Genomic DNA, 16,136 nt, shown 5'->3' with positions numbered 1-16,136 from the left:
CGCCCCGCCCCTCCCCGCTTGGGCTGCCGCCCCCGGGCGCGCCGGGGAGGGGGCGGCGGCCGGCGGAGCTCCGCGCTCCGTGCCCTCGGGGGGCACCGGGGCCCGGCTGGCGGCGGCGGCGGCGGGGGGCTCCCTCCCTCCGCGGCGGGCGCCAACTTCGGCCGGCGGCCGGGACGCCTTCTCCGGGGCAGCGCTGGCCGCCCGACGGGCCGGGCCGGGCCGGGCCGCGCTGGGCTGGGTTGGGCTGGGGGAGACGGAGGGGTACGTGCCCGAGTACTTACCCCTCGTTGCGGCGGGCAGCCGCTCGCTTCCTTCTTGCTGTTTGTTTTTTTAACGGAGGAATACTTTTGAGCTCCGCAGAAGTAAGAAGTTGTAAATCAGGCGGCCGTTTTCTGCGTTTCCCCTCGTTTTTTCCTCGGTGTCCGTCTGTCGGTGTCGCCCTCCCGTCCCTGCCCCCGACGGAGGCACCGGGCTCCGCGGCGCACCCAGCGCGTACTGCCCTCCGTGCCTGCGCCCGTCTGAACCGCGTTTTCCACGTTTTTCTACCGTGCTGCTTCCCTATGGATCAGGCGGACTTGGGAGTTCCTCTTTAAAAAAGCATTCGTATATGAGAATTTCGTAATAATCCACCTGTCTTTATTTTGAGAAAAAAGCATTCATCAGGTGCCGCAGTACACGTGAAATGCACAATCTAAAATCTGTTACGAATCCTTTCCTACCAGGGAAGTTTCCGATGCATTTTTCAACACTCCCTGCTGTCATAACTAAACGCTTACTTAGAGCTTGAATTATGCTTTTAAAACTTCATGTTGCATAAAACCACAGAGGCACAGAATTAGTATTTACAAATTACTGAATTCTCCATAATTCTCTGATTAAAACAGTTACCCTTGGATAGATCAAATGATGGTCTCGCTGACTTGTGGACTATTTGAGGTCAGAAATAGAGTGATTCATCACTGATACATTGACTTATTGGTAGGAATAGCGCAGGTTAGAGAAATAGGTCATGTCTTCACACCAGCCTCCTTGGCTTAAACTACTGCTTTCGCTTCTGTTTTGTATGCACCCTTCACATTTGCTTGTGTGTAACAAATGCAGATAATGTGGACACCATCTATATCAATCATTCATATCTATCTGCAATCAATTTGTTATTCAAAAGGCCGTATTAACCCAGAGGGCTCACAGACAGAAGGGACGTTGAAGTGATGTAATATAAGCTGAAATCCATGTGAACGTGAGGGTGACACATGACCAGGCACTGAACATCTAAATGAGGAAACATCTGTGTAGCAGAGAGCTAATTAGAGTCAGCATGTTTAGTGGAGGAGTGGAAGGGTTGTTATGTGATTAATGAAATAATATGGAGGAATGCAGTGAGCATAAATAGTTCAATATATCCAAATCAAAAGCATCTCGGACATGAAATTACAGTTGCCCATTTTGTGCTGATGCAGTTTATCTAGAGGACAATCATCTAAACACTGCCTCTGCCCAGTGACCGAACATACCATTGTTTTCTCATTTACAGTACAACCCTATTTACAGAGATAATTCCTTCAAATAATGCAAACATATGTATCAAAGTAACATACCAAGAAGCCATTGCTTGTTCTCGTTTGAAAGTCAGTAGTCATTTGGAAAAGTTATTTCAAAGCTAGTCACTTCTGGATATTATACAATACCATATCAGGATCCTAAAAACCTATTGGGGCAGAACCTAGAAACTAAGGGTTACAAACGGATGTGTTTAGTTGACATTCTTTATAGCCAAAAATATTATAACATTAAAAAATACTAATTTTATCTTTATATTATTTTTCATCCAAAAATATTATCTGTAGTGGACTTGCATGTCATATTCAGAGCTTAGCCTAGAGAGAATACTTAATAGTTTATGGCTATAAGGCCTTAATAAAGGCAGCAATAAGAATAGCTAAATGTAATTGAGGCAGTTTAGGAAGGAGCACAAACACTAACTCAGCACCAGGGAGGTATCCTGATGAACTATTTGGTGTTCTTCCTTCTCTTTAATTGTGTTCCTGAAAGCTGGTAACTACGTGTTTCTGCACACTTGCTAACAGAGTATTTACAGCTTCTAACTGTACACAAGATCTGTAACATAACGATATGAGACACTCGGCTGTTTGATAACAATTTGCAATAACTATTTTTTTACCCCAGAACTGTTGTAACATGTTTTCACGTGCCACCGAACAGACTCGGAGGTCATGAGTCAGGTACATCAGGTGTGATACCAAATAAGGCAGCAGCATTTTCTGTTAGCTTTAGGTATAGATTATCTTCGATGGAAAGGTAAACGATAATGAAGGCACTACATACAAGCCATATGTTATTTATTAAACTGTTTTTTCTTCATAAGCAAAGCAAATTGTTCTTCCTTTGGAAATTGGAGGGATCCAGTCAAATAATCACTCTATTTGTGGGGACAGACTGCCTACAGAGATAGTTTTTTTCTACCAGACACCTTAGCACTGGTTATTATAAAAATTGTCACATTTGATTTGAGGCCTCAGGTGCAACTCTGAAACAAAGGACGAGTTTGTAACTTCTGATGGATGGCACCAATCACTGTGTGGCTCAGGCTGTTCCTATGGTTTCACACACAACGTGCAGTACAGTGCATATTCTGGGTTGCATCAGGGTGTGTGGGCAGGCATTTCTCTTCAGGATTTGGACCAGAATTGTTTGTTTGCAGTAGTTTATTGCTTGGCTCATCTATTATGGTATTGCTGATTGCTGCCCCCATTCTCCAAAGATTTTTGTCAGAGATGTGTCGGGACTTAGCATCCGATTTTTCATTTGTGTTAAAAAAAACTACCTCTGCTTCAGCTTTGTGTGCTTCTTACCAGCAGAGGATGCCTGGGTCTGGCACAATGCTAGAAAGTGTGTGTGTGCAAGTGTGCATATGCACGTGCATACAAAAGAAATCTCATCCCTGGGAACATTCTCTACAGGCCCACGGAGGTTTTTTTCAAATTGGAGCACACTGCAGACTCTTCACCGTGTGCTGGCTGGACGCAGTCATAAGGGATTGTAATGCTAGCCAGCAATTGTGTGCCCCAGTTTTTTCCTTTTTCGCTGGTTTCAGTCTTTCCAACATCTGTAGAAAAGGATAGGCATGGCATGAGAGTTCCTATAGCTGTGCCACAGATACGCTGTTCAGCTTTTTCTAAAACAGCTCAGTTCTTTTTGCTTTTCTCCCCCTCACCACTCGGGGTCACCCACCCATCAGGCAGCTCAGTCTAGAGGCTTCTGCTGCGACCCAGCCTACCCACCCAGCCTCTCAGCTGGACATGCCCGGCGGGGGTCAAGCTGGCCAAGCCTTTTGCTTGCTCCGTTTGAATTTCCCCTTAGTTTCTGAACAGCAGGATTTGCTCAAGCTAGGTACAACATTACAGACTGTTCTTTTTCAAATATTGGAAAGATGGTCAGAGTTACAGATACCATTTGGAAAAAAGCTATTAAAATTGATTGTTTTGTAGGTTCTGCGGCTGATAGAACTATTACAGTCCTGTGGGAAGCAGAACCGAAACCAGCTGGATAAACGTATAAAAATGTGCAATTATTTTTAACTAGTGGATAAAACACTGCAGAGAAATGGTTCCTATTTCACATGGCTGTAATTGAATAGATTAAACCCAAGGATGGTTCATTTCTTTGGACTGTTTCGTGGTTTTCTTTCAACAGCACTGACTGGTGATAACTGAAAGTGGGTAATCGGTTCTGGCGTGCAAAGGTGGCTCATCAGCCTAGTTTCCGTGATGGGTAAAACCAGATACCAGGTGACTCAAATCATAGCAGACAAAAGACTAGCCTGCCTGCCTAAATTAAATATATGCAGTGTAGTTTCTAGTGTTTGAATTTACACCTTTTGGCATCGCTCAGTCAATCAAAATGTGTGATTAGCCAAAAAAAGAGCATTGTGGCTCCATCTCACAGGAGTGTCAAAGAACATCCACTGTCTACTGCACATTCAAGGGCACAAGCCTGATCTCAGTGGAGTCACTGTGTATCTAGGGTTTTAAATGAGAACAGGTTTATTATTTGTTAGTGAAGGCCCGAAAGACCAACGCTTAAGCCAGGCATCCCACAGAGAATGTAATGTGCTACCATCTGACAGGCACAGACCGCCACCCTAAGTGTCTGCATAGAGGTATCTTGGCATCAGCGGGAGGCGAAGAAAAGGGAAAAAAAAAAGGAAGCAGCAGCACAGGATGCAGCAAAAACGTAATTTCTTCTGTCCTCTTCTGCTCCTTTAGACTTATTTCAGCCTCATTAGATCACCTAACACTTTTTCTAAGAGAGCACATTTTCCTACACTATCCAGTCATGGAAGCCCCAAGAAATTTAATCATCCAACTCAGAAGCGAAGGACCCCACACTCGCACATAGGATGCTGTCTGTCAGAAAAGACAGGCAGCGGAGACCGGGCTGGGCTTGCTAAAATAAAGTATATAGGGTCTGTGCTGTTCCAGAAATGAGAAACCAGCTGCCCGAGCTGACAATGAAGAACGAGATTGCGTGTTTATGTATGCACACAGGCCATTTTGAAATAATTTTCTCTAGCGCTTTGTTCCTTTCCCTAATAAGCCAACTTGTTTATCACTATAGCAACCAGCTACCGATTCCTGGAAAGAAGAGCTGCAAATGCCCATTTGGACCTCTGTGGTCACAGGCAGTTGGTACGAGCAAGGTACCATACTTGCCTTCCAGAGCTCTGAAATGCCGTATAGGGACAGGGTGGGGTGAGGCAGGCATGACATGGTGTGACGCAGTGCGAGGGGGACGTGCAGAGTGAAGAGGGCTATTCATAGCTTGATGGAAGCCATCACAAAAATAAACATTCTTTTAATTGAAAATAAATGCATTATACGTAAGGCAAAATAAGTTTGAAACACAGAGCTGAATCCTGAATGCTGAAAAGATTCAATTACCCCTCTGTGCCATGGGCTTCAGTCATGAGGACCAGAAGAGGTGGGAAATGGACATGCAAAGAACCTGCTCAGGGAAGGTCCTCCAGGTGTGGGTAGGGATGGAAATCAACACTCTCACCAAACATCTGCTGCCAGCAAACACCACTGAAACCTGTGCCAGTGTGCGTCCCACTGGTGCTGAGCCATGTTCCAGGTGACATCTCACAATTACAGCATTTCCTCAAGGGGAAAAGGTCAGTGGTGCAGAGCTAAAGATGTGATCTCTGGAGATAACCTTCAGGGGTAACATAATTACACAAGAGGGAAGGTGTTTATTTGCTTTTCAGCCCAGAAAACTACATGCACAAAAAACCCCTGCGTTACAAGAATATTAGCAGAAATGCAAATCAGGCATTCAAAGATAGGAAGCACTACAATTAAGATTGCCTGTTGAAGCTCAAAGTGGTATCTTCAAGCACTTGCCTTATGACTCAGCCTTTACGCCTTCAATCTTCCTTTAAATTTAGCTTTTCAGATAATATGAAGAGGATCATCCTTATGCTGTTTGGCTACCCCTCCCCTGTATTCCTATAACTCATATCAGAAGCTCCTGAGGTCTCCCTGAGTCCTGGTACCTAGTCAGTTTGCTTATGTTTTGAGCAGGCCCTGGGTATGAAAAAAAAAAAAAAGTAAGTTTAAAGCCATGTGGTGTAAAAAGGCCACTTGACCCTTGGTCTTCATACTAAGAGGGTTGAATGTTTTATTCCATGTTTTGTTTGTAATGTAATGTTATGTTAATGAGGTAATGTTGTTGTAGCACCAGTGTCCTAGCGTATGTCAGGCAAGTTTTTAAGAAGATGTATCTTCTAGTAGACTACATGATACAGTAAAAAAACCCCAAGCAGACAAGTGTTCAAGCATACAAGCTCTTCTTCAGGTCTGAAACAGCAACTTACTGAAAGGCCCTCAAAAGAGGAACAGCTCCAGGTTACTCCCTGGAGTTATTCCTCATAAAGAAAATGTTTTCTTTCATCGTGTTGTGATTTTTTGTAAAAGCCTCAACTTGATGGTTTTTTTGTCCTTGAGAAGTCAAAGGGTCTGCTCCAGTTTCTGTTGAAATCATAAAGGAACCTCCCACACCTCTATGTTTCAGACCTACGTGAGGCCTTGTTGACAGGATAAATTGTTTCAGCATAACCATGTGTGGACTTAAACCAGCATTGCCAAATGCAAGAAAACTTCTTGGCAAGCACGCTTTGCCCTACCTGAAGACTAAATCAGCCCTGCATGAATTTATTGTCCTCTGTCTCACTGGCTAAAACCCCACCTGGGCTGACAGCAGTGACATTGAGACAGCTGCCAATCACCATGGTAAATGGGTATTGTATGACAAGGCTTGCAAACTGTCTTGCAAGGCAGCTGGGTGACAACTCAGATTATGAACCAGCAGATAGGAAAGCTTCTTGGTCTTGGCTGGGGACTTGGTTTCATGATACAATATTTGCTTCTGGGTTGGTCCTTGCCATATGGAAATAACTGGCTGACACTGGCTCTGGTTTCTATGAAGACGTATGTTGAAAACTGGTGTTCAGAGTGCGTCTCTGAGATGATGAGTTGTTTACGGCATCTCTGAGATGAGTGTTTTATGGCACTGTAGTGTCTGAGCCGTTGGAGACTGGCAGATCACTTCAAAGACCTAGAGCATACACCTGCCTCCCCAAACCTCCAGGGACTTTGGGGAGCTAGCTGGCCAAATTGGGGATATTTCCTTACCATATACTATTATATGTGTTGTATACAGTAATTGTGTAAGACTTTAGGAGACATTAGGCAGGCAATGTGAAAAGGCACGTGTGAAGGTGTGGTCTCTGTCTGATAATCTTACAGTCCCAGAACAGCTGAGGATTGATCATGGCTAGGGGAGAGCAGGCACCTTTTCAAACCATCTCCTCCCTAGGCTCACATTTTTCTCCTTGCAACAGGCTTGCCTGTACAAATCCATTACCAAAAAGAAAGAGGAGCTTGCTACATCCTGGTGCAGGCTGTGAATGGTGGTACTTCCAAGGTGGTGAAGATGGCATCTTCGTTATGGATAAGACAGGCAGTGGAAAAAGGGTCATGCTATATCAAAACCAACCAGAAACCCATGCACTGGGAGTGTTACTTGAAACTCTGCCTCTTTTTTTTTTCTCTCAAATAGACTAGACCAGAGAGAGGGACAGCTGGGCTTGGTCAGCACCCAGTTGGCCTGCATGCCTTGTCAATATGCCTGTGGATTACTGCTGCCTTTCCATCTGTTCATGGTGTCTCCTCCTACACTGAAATTCTGATTAAACCCTAGCAGTGGTCATGATACCGTAAATATACATGTTACACGTACCCTTGGGCTGAGCTTGCAAACTCAGCCCGTGATTAGCTGGGCTCAACAACACTGAGGAACTGGCTCTGTTGGTGGTATTTGTAACACTACCTCCAAGCCACAGAACAAATATATTCCTCTTTCCCTCTTCACTCACCTTCCCAGTATTTCTTCTCTGTGTTGTTCCAACAGGATGTCCCTGGAGCCTTCCAGCTTGTGAAGCACAGCACACTGCTCTGTGTTCGAAAGCATATGGCCAACAAAACAAAGAGCTTGCACCTGGAATTTGAACGTGGCACAAACTGAATTGCTTTTAAAATCAAGGTATGTGCTAGGATGAAACAAATTGTAGAAATGCCAGGCACAAAAGGTCATGTAGTCCAACCACTGATCTCAGTCCAGGAGACATTTGTCTAAACTTTCCATGATGATAAACCAGCCATCTCCTGATGTAGTACCTAACTGTCCTGACAATAAGAAAGTTCTCTTGATATTTAACATAAGCCTTATGTTACTATATGTTCATAGGTTACTGTATCAGTGCAAATGGAGAATAACTGGCCACTTTCCTGTTTATAGCAACCTTTTACACAGCTAGCACCGACACCTCTCCTTCACCTCTGCTTTTCTACAAAAACCACTTTTTTCCTAGAAATTCTTTTTTGAATTCATAGTAAATAAAAGTCTTCTCATTACATCTGTATATTTCTTAAAATGTGGACTCCAATACAAGAAATATTGCTCTGATCAAGATCTTAACAGTGCCATGTGAAGGACAGTATTTACCACCCATGCCTTCCATATGACACATGGAAGAGTTCCATTCATTTTCTTATCTATCATAGGTCCATTTCTGTGGTACTGTTCCCCAGCCAGGTATTCTGTACATAATCCTGCTCCCTCCTTTCTAAAGGTGATAATGTCTGTCCTTCTCAGGATTCTTCTTGTTCTTGTTCTTGTTCTTTCTTGTTCTTCAGTATTTTCCCCATTCCCTACGAACTCACAAATTGCTCAGTGATTTCTGAGATTTTGTCACAGGAATTTGAGTAATTCCAGCTCACCTAAATATTCCTTAAAAGATTTTTTTCCTGTTCTAGCCTGTTCTCTTGTTATTCATTTTAAAGATCGTTAGGCAATGGATCATAGTTCATCTTTTTAGGAAAGATTAAATAATGAGAAAAGACATTGCACCTTTCAGACTTTTTTAGGGTTTCATTTTTGCCAGTATCTCCTTAATATCCATGTTAGTTTAATGGAATTATAAAAAATCCCTTTTTCATTACCTGAAAACAATGGACAACAAGTCACCAACCTTCTCCTCCTCGATACAATCTGATTTTGAAAACTTGTTGTAAGCTGACTGTCACTCTGAAATATGACTAAAAAAATGCCCCACGGGATCATTGCTGAAGGTGTGGTGGAACAAAGAGCACATTGTTCGTGAACAGCTGGGATAAAATACAGCAGCAGAGACACTGTCCTTAGACTGCTGGTAGGCTCATACACTCACTTCTCTGGCAAGTTGCTTTTTGTTTGCAGTTGATGCATGAGTACAGGAAAAAGTGGGAATAAGACTTTGGGCAGGACTCAGGAATGCTCGTTGGATAACACAGCAGACCACGGATGGGAGAGGTATCGCAGCCTCCCAAATCCGCGGCACCCTGGCTGTAAGGTAGGAGGAAATCGCTGCATAGATCCTGAAAAACGAGCTGCTGAAGGCTTGTAACAGATTAGTGGTGTAGACCCTGGCTCTCCAAGGGAGAGGGGGCACGTCTAAGCAGCTGTGGGCAAGCATGTGGGTCAGGTAGATGTTGAAGAGGCTCAGGCTAGTGTCATACCTTAGAGGGGGTGGGGAATGGGAGGAAAGGGCTCTTCTTCATCAAAAGGCAAAGGATGAAGACACACTATTATTCCCAGAAGTTATTTTTCAAGGACAATTTGCCCTCAGGCACTGTTGTTTTGTTAATAAGGATGTGGCCAAGCTAAGCAATTTTCTCTAAGTCATTGTGTGCATTTCTTTCTCAAACCATGTCCATGGCAAATTATGTATCATTGGGCTGTAAGGCTCTCTGTGTCTTTCTTAATCTGCTGTTTACTGATATGCTCTTTATCAACACTGACAATTTTTTTCTTGATGATTTTGTCACCTCTAACAGAATGTAAACAGTGATTATGTAAACACTCCTATTCACCATGTTCAAACACTTTGATTTCTTATCTTTTTAAGGGTGAGAGCTGCGTACAGAAAAATGGAGCATACACCACAATTTAATATTATTAAATATTACTAGGAAGCACCATCCTGCATTAGGGATGGGCCACCCCTGCCATGGTCTACTGAGGCTCGCATGTAGGACAGTAACTTCAGATAGCGCTTGGGGCAAATTGTCAGCTGGATCAGTCCCCTCCTTCAGAGAACGGGGCTGTGCCAGGCATTTGTGTGCCAGGGGATTTCTCTGATAAGCAGAAGTAGCAGGTCTCAAGTAAAAATATGCCCTTATCCAACCCTGTGTGTCAGTGTAATGATACCATGGCTTTCACAGACTTGAAGTCCCAAAGCATGAAAATTAGGTCTTTCCACAGCAGATTTCTTGCCCTGCAACTTCAGATTCTGTACATATCAGTAAGATACTCTATGTAGAAACTTTCATTTATTTTCTTCTCTGGCAGGTGGAACCTTAAGGATTTGAGTTTATTGTATTGCTTTAAAGAACATTATTCTTTCAGAAATCCTTGACCAGTTTTTGGCATTTGAGAATAAGGCATCTCATCCTTTGTGGAAAGACAAAGCAAGTAGATGTACCTGTCACAACCTTCCTCTCAAATTACACTATTTGTAATTCTCAAGTAATCCAGTTTAACATAGTTTAGCTATTTGCCAGAAGTTTTCACTAAAGATGAGATACTGTATAATTCTCAAATGGCATAGTTTAACACACCAGCTCTTCCAAATCTGCATTAACATTCTATTATGTATAGCATAAAGAGAAAAGCCTCATTAACTTGGTCTATCAGTAGTGGATACTGGAACTATACCATTTTTAATCTATTATTTGCTCTTCCTTTTTTAGTCTTGCTGTTATTCCAAAGAGGAGCGAAATTATTCTACTCCTTCACAGAAATCTCTGCAATGTAAGGTTCAAAATTACCTAAAGAGGTCATTTCATCTAATGATTGCCACACATTTTCAAGCAGTGGATTGTGCCAAAGTTCGGACTATTTCCCAGGCTACCATTGAGTCTTATTGGCACATATTTAATGGGGAATAACTGCATCACGTTTCTGTAGGCCAGTTATAGACCACTGAATCCCAGGCTCATGGACCACTAGGTGTCCCAGGACCTCAGTATGTATGTCTTGAGATCAGGAACAGTTGCTCAGTCATCTCCTTCTGTTGCAGATTCAGGTGTATACTGCTGCTACCCTTGTATTTCACACAACTTATTCTTGGCTCCCCCATTTTCAAGGTAGTCTTCAGATTTGAGCAAAGAATGAGCTCCAAGCAGACAAACGGCGCTGGCAACAGTCTGCTCCCAACCACCGTCCTCCCTGAATGGCTCTGGTCCTTTTCTGGTCGAGGAAGCTGACACACACCCACTGTATGAGAGATCTGTCTATGAAACTGTGAGCTGGTCACAGGCTGCCACCCCCGAACAGCTCACTCAGGTCACGCTGGCTTCTGGCTGGCAGCAGTCTGGGCAAATTGTCCAAGCAATCTACGGATGGTCGGCAGAACACCAGCCCTGATTTAGTCTATCGCTATTCTTGAGACAAAATCAAACACCATCCTCAGCTGCTCTTAAAATCTTTCAGTGTAGAGGATGCCAGCAGTGCCTGTGCTAACCAACGCTCAGTTGTCCTTTCAATTAAAAGGACAATGTCTAATCTAAATTACCTTTGCTCTCAGCAACTGAGATTACTTGTTTTCCTGCTGATTTTGGAGGAAGAGTACGTATTTTGTGTATGTGAAGACTCACATAATCCTTGTCTTCTTTCTAGAAAAGAAAGGCTCAATTCTGTCAGCCATTCCCCAAGTCACGTTTCTTACCATTCGTGTTGCTCACCTCGGAGCTGCATGATTCATAGAGCTACATTTTTCTAAAAATACCCAGCCCAAAAATGGACACAGTTTTCCAGCTGAGGTCACTAGTGCCAAGCCAAGTAAAAGAACTGCTCCCTGTATTTTATACCTGTTAATGCATCCCAGAAGGGCATTTGAATGTCTTGCAACAGGGTTATATTTTGCACTTTCAATTGCAATCCATTGTCATCTTCTGGATCCTTTTCTGCAGCAAACTAAAACCAAACAGATCAGGACAAACTTCTACAGGGCCCCATCTCTTGTATCATTGCATTTAATTAACTCACTGAATGATAAACTCAAATAGTGGTTCACAATTGGTTGTACATCCACCTCAATTTTTTGGGGGTCATTTTCCTTCGGCTTGCTTATGAGAACATTGTGCAGGATTGTCAAAAGTTGTGGTCTGGTCGATATAAATCCTGTCTGTGGTTCCCCGTGTTTTTCCTAGGTTTCTAACCATGTTAAGGAATTTTGTTAGAATGGTATCATGTGATTTGCTCTTAACAAAATCGTATATTGTCTGTTTTGTTGGTTATTAAGTGGCTGTTCATTGAGAGCATTTCCAGGTATGGAAGTTAAACTCATCCATCATTGTATGTCACATAGATTTCTTCCTAGTCTTGCTCTTAAAACAAATTTTGTTCGCATTTTTCCAGCCCTCTGTGACTCTTAATCCACCTGCTATTTTCTGAATTGATCATTAACAGTTCAGAGGTTGCTTGGGATAAGTCCTAAAATACTCTTGGAGAAATTTCCTCAAAGCCAGCTGACGTGAATACAGCTAGCCTGTCTAGATAGTCCCTCCTCTGCTCCTGTGCTCTTGTTGAAAATAATTGCATGAAATATCTGGTCAAAAATAACTGGTTTTGTGACTAATAAAGGAAAAAAAGGAACTCTGTGGAAGGTCAGTCATGCATATTGCTTTTAAAACGCTATGCATGTTTGGGTAGGCTTTTCAGAAAAACTCACCTACAATGCAATAGACAGATCCCCATGGACCAAGTGCAGCACAGTGATTTCAAACTCCACCCTGAGCTCCATATGACAAATATATTAACTTCACTATTGTAACAGTTGCTGGCTAGATTAAAATGTAGAGATGGAGTCACAGTCACCAAAGTCATTCCATGGAAGATCAGTCCTTTATAGATCATTATTTATTGTAAAGTCTGAATCATTTCTCTTTCTCAGAATCCTGTAAAGGATTAAGTGTTAAATTATATATTGCTTTAAGAGCTGGGTTTGCTAGTCCTTTCTCTCCTCATAATTCATTGCCTTCACCTCTACCTGTATTTATAACATGCATGAATGAAATTTGCCCAGGCAGAACGTAAGATAAAAGTATTTTTAAAAGCTAGTTAATATCTGTACTTGGATGCATCACGTAGCAATGATCATCCTTATTTTTTCAGATTCCTGTTGTTCTTCCAGCTTTTTGTGACTGATGTCAAATTTACACTTCTACATTTTTTTAATGCAGAAATTTGAACACGACTCCTCCTTTTTACACCAGAGTGTTTTTCTGCGATAGATGCAAAACATCACCTGAAATCCTGGGTCTGCTCCTTTTACTCACACACAGGCTCTCCATACTGATGCAGATTCAGACGTTCACAATGTCAGGTTAGATGTTGAGAGTTGTTAGAATTTCAAAGTGAAATTTTTACTGTTTGGTAGTCAATGGTAGCTTTGCCACTGACTTTAACAGGGCCAGAGCATCAGCCACTGTTTGTTCAAAGCTTTCAGTAGAACATTCCTATTGTGTAATTCATATGACTACAGGGTAAATAAAGGCATTGGTCCTCCTTTGCGCACTACCTCTTTGCAGGGAACAGCTGATCACACAGAATGCACCGGGATGAAAGTCTCGCAGCACTGGTTGCACGTAAAGAAGCTCTAGTCACGAAGAATTCATAACCTAATTTCAAACAGAGGCAATAAGTGACTATAGCACAGAGGCAGAAAACTAAAGGAAGCATGAGAGGTTTTTAAGCTCTTACAGAAAATTAAGATACTTCTTTCAAAGCCAAATAGGCTTTTTTGTGATAAACAGACCTTTTCTCCTCAATAGGGAGCTACATGCTCTTTATACCTTCTAGATATTGCTGCTCTAGACAGCAATGCAATAAAACAGGTATTTTCATTATTAAAACTTTTTCTTCAACTGCTTATTGCTTTCTGGAAATAAAACTTGCTTGCCTGATTTCTTAACATTGCAACTGGGAGAAAAAAACAACAAAAAAGAAGCAAACACTAAAGTGATATAAAGAACATGTAAAATATTAAATAAGAACAAACAACAAATAAAGGTTGTCCAGTCTCCTAGATTTCATAAAACAAAGATTAGGTGGAGTAAGTATAGGGGAAATGATGTTACTTTTCTGACAGGAACTGTTTGCAGAAGTTTGCATGGAATTAAATTACCTAGGCGGTGCCCCCTGAATAATCTAAACAGCACTGGCTTAAGGTCCAGCCCAGAAACCTGGGAGACCCAATTGCTTTATCCGCATCCCGTTGATGAGCAACTCTTCCCCAGCCAGAGAAAAAAGAATATTCAAAAACAAAACCCAAGCACCGGGTCCAGCTGTGCTGCCTCTCGCTTCGTCACTGCTGGTGACCCAGAGGTGACGCCCGCCTGCAGAGCACTCAGACAGACACACAGCCCTGCCTAAGGGACATCTCCCCAAGGAGAAGCTTTTTCCTTAGCAATTTCCCGTCCTTGTTTGTCTGAGGTCTCATTATCAAACCTGTTCAAAATAGAGGTGTGCTCAGTGCTCTTGTTTAATGCAGAGCATAAAGGAATAATAGAATTTTATTAACCCCAAATTTAAAATGTATCTGCATCTTACCAGGAGCAGTCCCACCAGTCTTTCTTACAAATAAAAGGCAAATGGGTCCTAGGCAAGCCCAATTTATTCTCCCCAAACTCCAGCAGAGGCTGGCAAAGAGCTCCCTCCTCTGTAGGACTTCTGTCCCCCGCAGCTCCTCATAGCTCTGCCCTTTCCTCCAATAACGGAGGACCCCCAGAGGTAACCGACAGGCTCTCTGCACCAGCTTGCACAGGGGTTCACCTTACATGGATTTATTTACCCGGCAATGCAGATAGACTCCTAGGCCGCAAAGAGTTCATTGCAAGGCTGGGGCCAAAATAATTCACAACTCTACCATGTGCCATAGTCAGGCTCAGTTACTTATCCCAGCCTCACACCGGAACAAGGTCTAGGGGTGAGGTGAAACCAGGAGGAAAATCAAATTTAACGTCCAGAATAATAGAATTTTCTTACATTATTTTCTCCATCAAATGAAATGTCTCTATCTTCCCCAAACTGCTTTTGTCAAGTGCCCTGTCTGATTGGTGCTACAGGATTGTTTGGCACAAGCATGGTCTGAAAAAACAAACTTCACCCCCTGGAGAATTTTGCTGGGCATAATAGATCTGCGTGAAGGTCTAAATCAATAGCAGTCTTTCTGAATGCATTTCCAGGAAACCTGGACACATCACCAGTGACTTTGACTAAAATACAAGGTGCCAGCCACTGTTTGGAAAGCAATTTATAGTTCAGTAATTTAAATTTCATAGCGAAGAAGGCCATATAGTAAGAACCTCATCCACTGCAGGAGGGGGAAGCTGGAGGCGTTCAGAGACTGCAAAATGCTTGCAAAATTTTGGGAGGGGGTTTCAGGGTTATTTTTTTTCAAGGATGATTTCTGGGTCCCATTCTGATCCCAAAGGAAAACCTTCTTCTTCCTCCCCTGAATCTCAGCATATATTTGGCTTTTGCCTGTGTTTTTTTTTCCTAAGGTTCATTTTCTGTCAGAGGATTATTTTCCCCTGTATTAAAATCTTTCTCTTAGGCTATCAGGGTAGGTGTTTAAGGTCTGGATTCTGTCACTTCTTGTTTACATGCTTCCAAGTGTTTGTCCTCAAGCTTAAGCTTAATTGGAGGAGAATTAAACTTAGTGGCTACACCACCATACAGACAGTTGAAAAGCACACCAGGGATTCTTCCCATTTTACCATTCACTATTAAGACTAGAGCTTATGAAAGGTCTGATTCTCCTAAGCCCAATTTTATGACCCCACGCCACCCCCAAACCTTTCTTTTCAGCTGCAGCACCATCCTGCAGGCACCTAAACAGGGGAAGCATCCCTCTGTGCTGACTCCAGTGTTTGCTGGGCTCGTTTTGTCCTGGTCTCTCCTTGTCTGAGTAGCTCAGTTACCTTCAGCCCCAACCCAGCTGGGATGGCTTAAGCCCACATTTGCCACCTTCAAGAAGGACGTCCTCTCCATGAGGATATATGCTAGTCACGCCAACGATGAGGGGAAGAAAGAAATTGTGATTTCTACACACTGACTGAAGTGATGCTAGAGGATGGACAGAGTGAGGGTAGGAATCACAAGGCCAGAGAAGGAGAAAAAAGGGATTTTATGTCACCTGGTGCTCCCACCTGAGACAGGAGCAGGTATTGCTTAGAGCCTTCGCAGACTGTGGAAGCGTTGACTCTGCATTTCTCTCTTTCTAAGTGAGGCGTTCACTAATCATGAGGATATTAAATAAAATATGTGTTCTGCTTTCTCCAACCATTTTAATTTTTTCTTTCAGTTTATGAACCAATAGTTCTAGTGCTTCTCTTGGGAGACATCCCACATGTCTGCAGCCTGCCTAGAAGGAGGCATCCTCTTGCACGGTGCCCCTTCCTATCCCTGCCCATCCCTCTCTGACCAACCTTTTGAGGCACTGGCCTGGCCAT

This window comes from Gavia stellata, chromosome 2 (assembly GCF_030936135.1).
Source record: "Gavia stellata isolate bGavSte3 chromosome 2, bGavSte3.hap2, whole genome shotgun sequence".
In the NCBI taxonomy this organism is placed as follows: Eukaryota; Metazoa; Chordata; class Aves; order Gaviiformes; family Gaviidae; genus Gavia; species Gavia stellata.
The sequence above is the reverse complement of the archived record's forward strand: the minus strand, read 5'-3'. Positions refer to the sequence as shown.